Source organism: Ascaphus truei, chromosome 7 (assembly GCF_040206685.1).
Source record: "Ascaphus truei isolate aAscTru1 chromosome 7, aAscTru1.hap1, whole genome shotgun sequence".
NCBI lineage: Eukaryota > Metazoa > Chordata > Amphibia > Anura > Ascaphidae > Ascaphus > Ascaphus truei.
This window is the reverse complement of record NC_134489.1, coordinates 26,478,609-26,487,038: the sequence shown is the minus strand read 5'-3', so window position 1 is coordinate 26,487,038 and position 8,430 is coordinate 26,478,609. Positions and strand designations below refer to the sequence as shown.

Here is an 8,430-nt window from a genome sequence, read left to right as displayed (position 1 = left end):
ACCTTCCGGGTCTTCTCTGAACCTTACCCAGAATCTCCTTTTCCCATTGAATATCTGGTAATAGTTTGTAAGTTGTTGCCCTCCCCTTACTGAGGAGCAGTACTTCATAAGAAAAAGTTCAATCTGCTCCTGTCTGACATAGGGGTTGTACATATGTACTGTTACGGGCTTTTCTTCAAGCATAAAACTCGGGATCACTTTTATTCCATGCAACATTTCCCAATGCATTCTCTCTTGGCTTTTCGCATAGAAGTTCATGCAATCGGCGTTATTCATGAAGGTTAGGTCGTAAATACCTTGGTTCTGGAAATCTTGAAGGCAAAAAATTTTCTCCAACTCCAGCCCGAATCCATCCTTCAGAACCTTCTCGACAATATGCGTCAGGCGTATCGTTCCTCTCTCCGGTTCTTCCACAAGCAGCCTCACCGAGTTCCTCAGACGCGCTCCAGGTGCCGTCATGATCGCTGTTCAGAGCTCGCAACCTCCCCAAAGCAGCAGGTGGCTTAAGACCCCCGAAAGGGCCGATGCCACAAGGCCAAGAGGCTGGGACTCTCCTCAGCTGCCTCTGACTACGAATGATCGCAGCCAAAAGGCCGAGAAGCGATAACCAGAAATGGGCCCCCGCCTGAGCGCCGCCCGACGGCCGGGGGCGCTACGCTTTAGGGAGAAGGGCAGAGGGAGCCGCTGGCTGCCCGCTCGCCTCCTCCCCCAGCAGGCATGCCTCCAGTCCCTCCGCTCCTTCCGACACAGCTCCGGGGAGTCTATGCAGCAGCGGCGGCGACGACGACGACGGATGCAAAAGCCAAAGACTTTCTATGGAGTAAAGAAAAGCAGCCGCACACACTGCTGGGGGGCCCGCATGGCCAGCAAACAGCCAAAAAGGCACATGCTTCCAGTTCTTTTTCCGGCACCAGGCTTCGTCTGCTTATTTGCATAGGAACCGCCCACTTTTTCTCTGCTAGCCGACTCGTCTGGGCTGCCATGAAACTCAGGCAGCAAGCAAGCAGCCAGTGGCTGGGCTTTTCAGTTCAGGTCATTTCAGCCAGCCAGCCAGCCAGCCAGCCATTGTGACAAGAAGCCAGCAAGTCAAGGCATTTGCTGCTTGCTGCTGCAGTGTTTGCTATGCAGGCTATTTGGATACAGCTTCAACAGGAGTTTCTTAGGCATCTGCTCGTTCGGACTGAATTAGGCTAGGCAGCAGGCGGCACTCCTGCTCCATGCGAGGAGGAGCTGAAAAGAAAAGAAAGTAAGAAGCCACGCAAAAGAGCAAACAAGACACAGCAAAAAGAAGGAGGCTTTATTTTGTCGTCATTTCATCTTCTTCTTTCTTTGCAAAAGAAAGAGCCAAAAATGCATGTTTGTTTTTTTTCTGTCAGACAGTCATTTGTTTCTATTTTTTGATACAAGCCAAATATCCCCAAAGGGAAGTGCACCGGTCCTGGAGGTACTGCAATACCAGGTCAATGCGTGGAGTGGACAGAGCAAGCTCTTCTTCCATCTCCCTGTTCTAAAAATCCATTTAATATATGGTCCCCAGATAGGGGACGTATCAGATATTAAACTGATAAGAACAGATTTTGTTTTCCATAAGTGTTTATTGGTTCATAAATCAAAAACATACAGAGTCTTACTTTTCAGAAGAAAAAAATTCCAAACATCAAACATAAGATAAACAGCTCTTGTATATACAAGCAATACATCCAGTATTCTTCAAAAAAAACCCTGAAAAAAACCTCTCCTCTATTTATACCCCCCATACCTATACACTGATGATGCATAAGTATTAGGGTATTTTCTTTTAAGACCTTCAAAATACACTTCAAACTCCTTAATAGAAGACTGTGCCCTTTTAACAATTACTTCTTCTAGGTACTCTATGTGCTGTTCTGTATTTAGTCCCCTATGTTCCTCTTTTACCACATGAAACCAAAATGTTCTGTTTCCCACTTTCTCCTCAACTATCCTCAATTTAGCGTCTAAGGCTTTTTCCCCTGGTGACTCTCCCGGTGGGTACTTCTGGGTCAGTTTTTTCTCCTCTCCCTTACTCTCACTTCCGCTTACCCCACTTCCTTGTCTTTGAACTTTGATTCCCTTCCCTATTTGCTTTTGGTCCTTTTCCCAACTTTTCCTTGAAGATGAACTATCACTCCCACTTTCTACCACTTTCAATTTCCTCGGTGTTACCTTTTCCCACTTTTGTTCTGCTGTTCCTCCTCTAGCTTCCTCCTTCAAACTTGCTTCTCCCTCTCGTCTAAACTCCCCTCCCCCTTCACTTTCTGACGAAGAGATCGGCCCCCAATCACTCCCACTACTCCTATTACTTGATGGTGCTGTTCTCTGTGTTTGGTTCTCCGAAATACTAGGGTATCCCTCAAAACCACTATGCTCTTTCTCCCTTTTGTCTGGCATGCTACTTTCCGGGGTTTCTTCTATCACTGTCACCTCTGTAGAGCTCACTGGATTTTTTACTTCCTCCTCACTAACGTCTTCTAGCTCAAAGACTATTTTTTCCTCCTTTTTTTCCTTAGGAACTGCTCTACCCTCTTTCATCTCCACCAACTGTATCTGTTCTTTTTTCATTTCCTCATATTTCTCTTTTGTGATGTTTTTCCTTTGATGCATTACTTCTTCTAATCTCTTTATTATTTGCTGATCTGTACTCCCCTTATGTTGCTTCCTAAAAATTCCTACCCAGAAATCTACCTCTCCAACTGCACTGTGAAATTCCCCCATTTTTTCCCTTAATGTACACTGCCTTGGTACTTCTCTCATCTGTTCCTTCCCTATCTTCCCTCCCTTCTCTACTTTTTCCCTAGGCCCCTCTCTGTTCTCTTCCCCCTGGACATCCTTCACTTCTATACTGTCTACTTCCTGTTGACTTTTACGTTTTTGGGGCTTCTTTTCCCCAACTGTAACCTCCATTTCCTCCTCCTGTTCTTCACAAGACTTCCCCTCCCTCCCCTGTGCATCATGAAATTCCATACTTTCCCCCCAGTTTGGGGCAGGCGTACTCACAGACCCTGCTTTCCCACCCTTATCCACTGCCTGATCAGAGTCTCCTCCTTCCTTCTTTTCCCCACCAAAACTTTGGGCAACAGAGTCCAGAAAAAAATCTTCCTCTTTCTTTTCCTGGGCGTCACTCTTTTCTAAGTGCTCCAGGTATATCTCCGTCAGTCTAGGATCAGTCTCTATCTCAGGGGTTTCCTCCACCTCCGAGGTCCCCTTGTTCTCATCTATCATCAGGGAGCTCTCATATTCGTCTCTCCCCCGATCAGGACTCATAGCCTGAGCATAGCTTTTTTTCCTGGTGCATTGTCTTGCCAAATGTCCACCCTCCCCACACAGATCACATCTCCTGGGCACATCACATTTATTTGCTGTGTGCCCTTCCTTTCCACAATTACGACACACTTGACCTGTTTTTTGGCAGTTCTCTCTGGTATGCCCGTACTGTAGGCAATTCCGACAATACAAAGGTTGTCCTGGAAAAAACAGGAAACCTCGATTTCCCCCTATGCTGAAGCTTGAAGGGGGGTTCCTGACTCCTCCTGTTCCAGTCGGGTCTGGCATAAAGCGGACCCAGAACCTTCTTTTCCCGTTAAAGATCCGAAACGAATTCTGCAGTACTTCTCCGCCTCTCACCGATGTACAATACCGCTTTAAAAACATCTGGATTTCCTCTTTCGGCACATACGGATTGTACATGTGGACCGTTACCGGCCGTTCGTCCATCCGAAAGCTAGGATATATCTTTATCCCCCGCATGCTGGGATCTCCCATCAGCTCCTTCATCTTCTCAAAGCAGTCCAGGCATTTTCCTTCCTGATAAAAGGTCACATCGAAAGTGCCTTGACGCTGGAAATCTTGCAGGCAATAAATCTCCTCTGCTTCCACGCCAATCTTCCGAAGCATCTCCACCACGATAAACTGCAACGAAATCCGTCCTCTCTCTTCCTCGTCGACGGCAACACGGATTGTGTTCCTCAAATGCGCCCAAGACGCCATCTTGTCTTTTGGATCGCCCTCCGAATCAGCTCGGGATGGCGTGTCACCCCAAAAGCAGCATGCGGCTTAAGACTCTTTCGAGCCGATGCCGCAAGGCCAAGGTGACACAGTCCCAGCTAAGCCCCTGACCCAGACACAATGATCTGAGCCAAAAGGCCGAGAAGCGATAACCAGAAATGGGCCCCCGCCTGAGCGCCGCCCGACGGCCGGGGGCGCTACGCTTTAGGGAGAAGGGCAGAGGGAGCCGCTGGCTGCCCGCTCGCCTCCTCCCCCAGCAGGCATGCCTCCAGTCCCTCCGCTCCTTCCGACACAGCTCCGGGGAGTCTATGCAGCAGCGGCGGCGACGACGACGACGGATGCAAAAGCCAAAGACTTTCTATGGAGTAAAGAAAAGCAGCCGCACACACTGCTGGGGGGCCCGCATGGCCAGCAAACAGCCAAAAAGGCACATGCTTCCAGTTCTTTTTCCGGCACCAGGCTTCGTCTGCTTATTTGCATAGGAACCGCCCACTTTTTCTCTGCTAGCCGACTCGTCTGGGCTGCCATGAAACTCAGGCAGCAAGCAAGCAGCCAGTGGCTGGGCTTTTCAGTTCAGGTCATTTCAGCCAGCCAGCCAGCCAGCCAGCCATTGTGACAAGAAGCCAGCAAGTCAAGGCATTTGCTGCTTGCTGCTGCAGTGTTTGCTATGCAGGCTATTTGGATACAGCTTCAACAGGAGTTTCTTAGGCATCTGCTCGTTCGGACTGAATTAGGCTAGGCAGCAGGCGGCACTCCTGCTCCATGCGAGGAGGAGCTGAAAAGAAAAGAAAGTAAGAAGCCACGCAAAAGAGCAAACAAGACACAGCAAAAAGAAGGAGGCTTTATTTTGTCGTCATTTCATCTTCTTCTTTCTTTGCAAAAGAAAGAGCCAAAAATGCATGTTTGTTTTTTTTCTGTCAGACAGTCATTTGTTTCTATTTTTTGATACAAGCCAAATATCCCCAAAGGGAAGTGCACCGGTCCTGGAGGTACTGCAATACCAGGTCAATGCGTGGAGTGGACAGAGCAAGCTCTTCTTCCATCTCCCTGTTCTAAAAATCCATTTAATATATGGTCCCCAGATAGGGGACGTATCAGATATTAAACTGATAAGAACAGATACTACACTTGATCTTAGCCAAAAGGCCGAGAAGCGATAACCAGAAATGGGCCCCCGCCTGAGCGCCGCCCGACGGCCGGGGGCGCTACGCTTTAGGGAGAAGGGCAGAGGGAGCCGCTGGCTGCCCGCTCGCCTCCTCCCCCAGCAGGCATGCCTCCAGTCCCTCCGCTCCTTCCGACACAGCTCCGGGGAGTCTATGCAGCAGCGGCGGCGACGACGACGACGGATGCAAAAGCCAAAGACTTTCTATGGAGTAAAGAAAAGCAGCCGCACACACTGCTGGGGGGCCCGCATGGCCAGCAAACAGCCAAAAAGGCACATGCTTCCAGTTCTTTTTCCGGCACCAGGCTTCGTCTGCTTATTTGCATAGGAACCGCCCACTTTTTCTCTGCTAGCCGACTCGTCTGGGCTGCCATGAAACTCAGGCAGCAAGCAAGCAGCCAGTGGCTGGGCTTTTCAGTTCAGGTCATTTCAGCCAGCCAGCCAGCCAGCCAGCCATTGTGACAAGAAGCCAGCAAGTCAAGGCATTTGCTGCTTGCTGCTGCAGTGTTTGCTATGCAGGCTATTTGGATACAGCTTCAACAGGAGTTTCTTAGGCATCTGCTCGTTCGGACTGAATTAGGCTAGGCAGCAGGCGGCACTCCTGCTCCATGCGAGGAGGAGCTGAAAAGAAAAGAAAGTAAGAAGCCACGCAAAAGAGCAAACAAGACACAGCAAAAAGAAGGAGGCTTTATTTTGTCGTCATTTCATCTTCTTCTTTCTTTGCAAAAGAAAGAGCCAAAAATGCATGTTTGTTTTTTTTCTGTCAGACAGTCATTTGTTTCTATTTTTTGATACAAGCCAAATATCCCCAAAGGGAAGTGCACCGGTCCTGGAGGTACTGCAATACCAGGTCAATGCGTGGAGTGGACAGAGCAAGCTCTTCTTCCATCTCCCTGTTCTAAAAATCCATTTAATATATGGTCCCCAGATAGGGGACGTATCAGATATTAAACTGATAAGAACAGATTTTTGTTTTCCATAGTAATTTTTATTGCCGACAAAAGTAAAATTGTTTACAGAAATTCTCAGATAACACACAATGGTTAACACTATAATACAGTCAAGAAACATAAACTACTTTTCAAATTCCTCCACATATTTTACCGAAAATAACTAAATATACATCACCTACATTTCAAAAACACTTCTTTTTTCCTGTCTTATCTCTACTAAATTCCCACTTTAGAACAAACAACATTACATCATTTTCCAAACTTTAGAAGAAATTCAGCCATAAAATCTTACAACAAACTCTATTGCAACACTTTGCTAGCATTCTTCTATTTCAAAAACCAAACATGTTTTACACATTAATTCACCTTTCATATCAGGATTTTTATCTTTATATCATTCTATTCCCTCCGAAAACACCTATTTTCATTTACATTTCAAAACCAAACCCATTTATATTTCTATCCTTTCCAAAAAACTCTAAATTTTAATTTTTCATATTTACCCTACATTTAGAACAAGTATACTTTTCTTTCTAGCCCATACTCAAAATCTTTTCTGCCAGAAGGCTTTTTCCATACTTTCAAAACAGTTCAATTATATTGCATTACAATCACATTATTTTACACTTTCCCCTTCTCTCTTTAAATTCCCCTTTTTTTTCTTCCTCCTTGGTTTTACTACAAAAAACCGCCTATCTTCTTCTTTTTCGCTAAAACTGGCATCATCATAACCCATTCCACTAACACGACCTCCCCCTTGCACAGTGTCCTTTCCCTCCTCCTCTTTGCTGTCCTCACTACTGCTCTCTTGTTTGCTACCCCTTCTCCTAATGTCCCCTTTCCTCTTGCTCTCCACCTTGTCTTGAAACCTCCTCTCCTCCTTTTTGTACTCAAACCTCCTCTCCTCTTTTTCTTTAAAAAAATCTGCCTCCACCTTGTCAAAAAACGCATCATTTTCAATGTGCTCCATACCCCCTATTTCTTCTGACTCAGCAAAAATTCCCGGCTTTCTGTCTGGCTTACTATAGTCTACTCCAAAACTTGACAACATCTCATCATTTTCAATATACATCATACACTCTGTTTTTTCACAAAAGTCCCGTCTCTTTTCTTCACCACTCTTGGCTGAAAAAGGTCTTTGTTTCTCTTCATCATGGTAAGTATCTTCATCAGGTTGCCCTGGAAAATTCAGGACCCCCTTGTCCCTGCCGATACAAAAACTTGTTGGCGGGTACATAGCTCCCCCCACCCCATCTTGGTCTGGCCTAAATTTGACCCAAAAACGTCTTTTTCCATTGTACAGTCCATACATATTTTTAAGTTTAGTTCCACCCTTAACTGATACACAAAATTGTCTCAAAAAGTTCTCAATGTCCACCTTCTTCGTGAAGACATTAAACATTTGTACCATAACAGGCTTCTCCACTTGTAAAAATCTTGGCACCACTCCAATTCCTCTCATCCTCGGATCACTCAAGATCGCTTTGCATCTTTCAAAAGCCTTTCGGCATTTATCTTCCTCCACAAAGGTTAGATCCAGAATTCCATCTCTCAGGAACTCCTGCAGGCTGTAAATCGCTCCGTATTCCACTCCCAGTAGGTCTCTCACTACTTCCTCCACGATGTATCCAACACCGATACTGGCTCGTCTGGTCTCATCAATCTGGAATCGGATGCAGTTCTTCATATTCGCATCGGCCGCCATCCTCGTGCTCGTCTCCACCAGTTTCAGGTGCGGCGCCCCAATAGCAACAAGGGGGTTAAGTCCGTTAGAACGATCCCCCAAGGCCAAAGCGCCGGCCCTTCACCATCTCTCTCTCTTCTCGTCCTTGTCCGCCAATCACAACATTGGCTCCGGAGCGGCACCCTTATAGCAGCAAGGGGGTTAAGTCTGTTAGGACGATCCCCCAAGGCCAAGGCGCCGGCCCTTCACCATCTCTCTCTCTCCTTGTCCGCTCCTGATCACCTCCCGCTGCCTGAGATGGCGCACCCCCCTAATAGCAGCATGAGTCTTAAGTCCCTTCCGGAACGATGACTCAAGGCCAAGGGGGTACAGTCTCAGCAACCTCTCAGCCCAGACACTTGATCTGAGCCAAAAGGCCGAGAAGCGATAACCAGAAATGGGCCCCCGCCTGAGCGCCGCCCGACGGCCGGGGGCGCTACGCTTTAGGGAGAAGGGCAGAGGGAGCCGCTGGCTGCCCGCTCGCCTCCTCCCCCAGCAGGCATGCCTCCAGTCCCTCCGCTCCTTCCGACACAGCTCCGGGGAGTCTATGCAGCAGCGGCGGCGACGAC

General features: G+C 47.5%; 2 non-coding genes and 1 pseudogene across 2 annotated transcripts; all 3 read right to left on the bottom strand.

Moving 5' to 3' along the window:
* Nucleotides 1-1,422: 1,422 nt before the first annotated feature.
* Nucleotides 1,423-1,595, bottom strand: LOC142500139 (U2 spliceosomal RNA; annotated as a pseudogene).
* A 3,395-nt stretch (nucleotides 1,596-4,990) lies between these two features.
* Nucleotides 4,991-5,181, bottom strand: LOC142500679 (U2 spliceosomal RNA). The gene has a single exon (XR_012803211.1). It is a non-coding gene; the product is annotated as a U2 spliceosomal RNA (small nuclear RNA).
* An 817-nt stretch (nucleotides 5,182-5,998) lies between these two features.
* On the bottom strand, nucleotides 5,999-6,193 carry LOC142500027 (U2 spliceosomal RNA). The gene has a single exon (XR_012802779.1). It is a non-coding gene; the product is annotated as a U2 spliceosomal RNA (small nuclear RNA).
* Nucleotides 6,194-8,430: the final 2,237 nt, after the last annotated feature.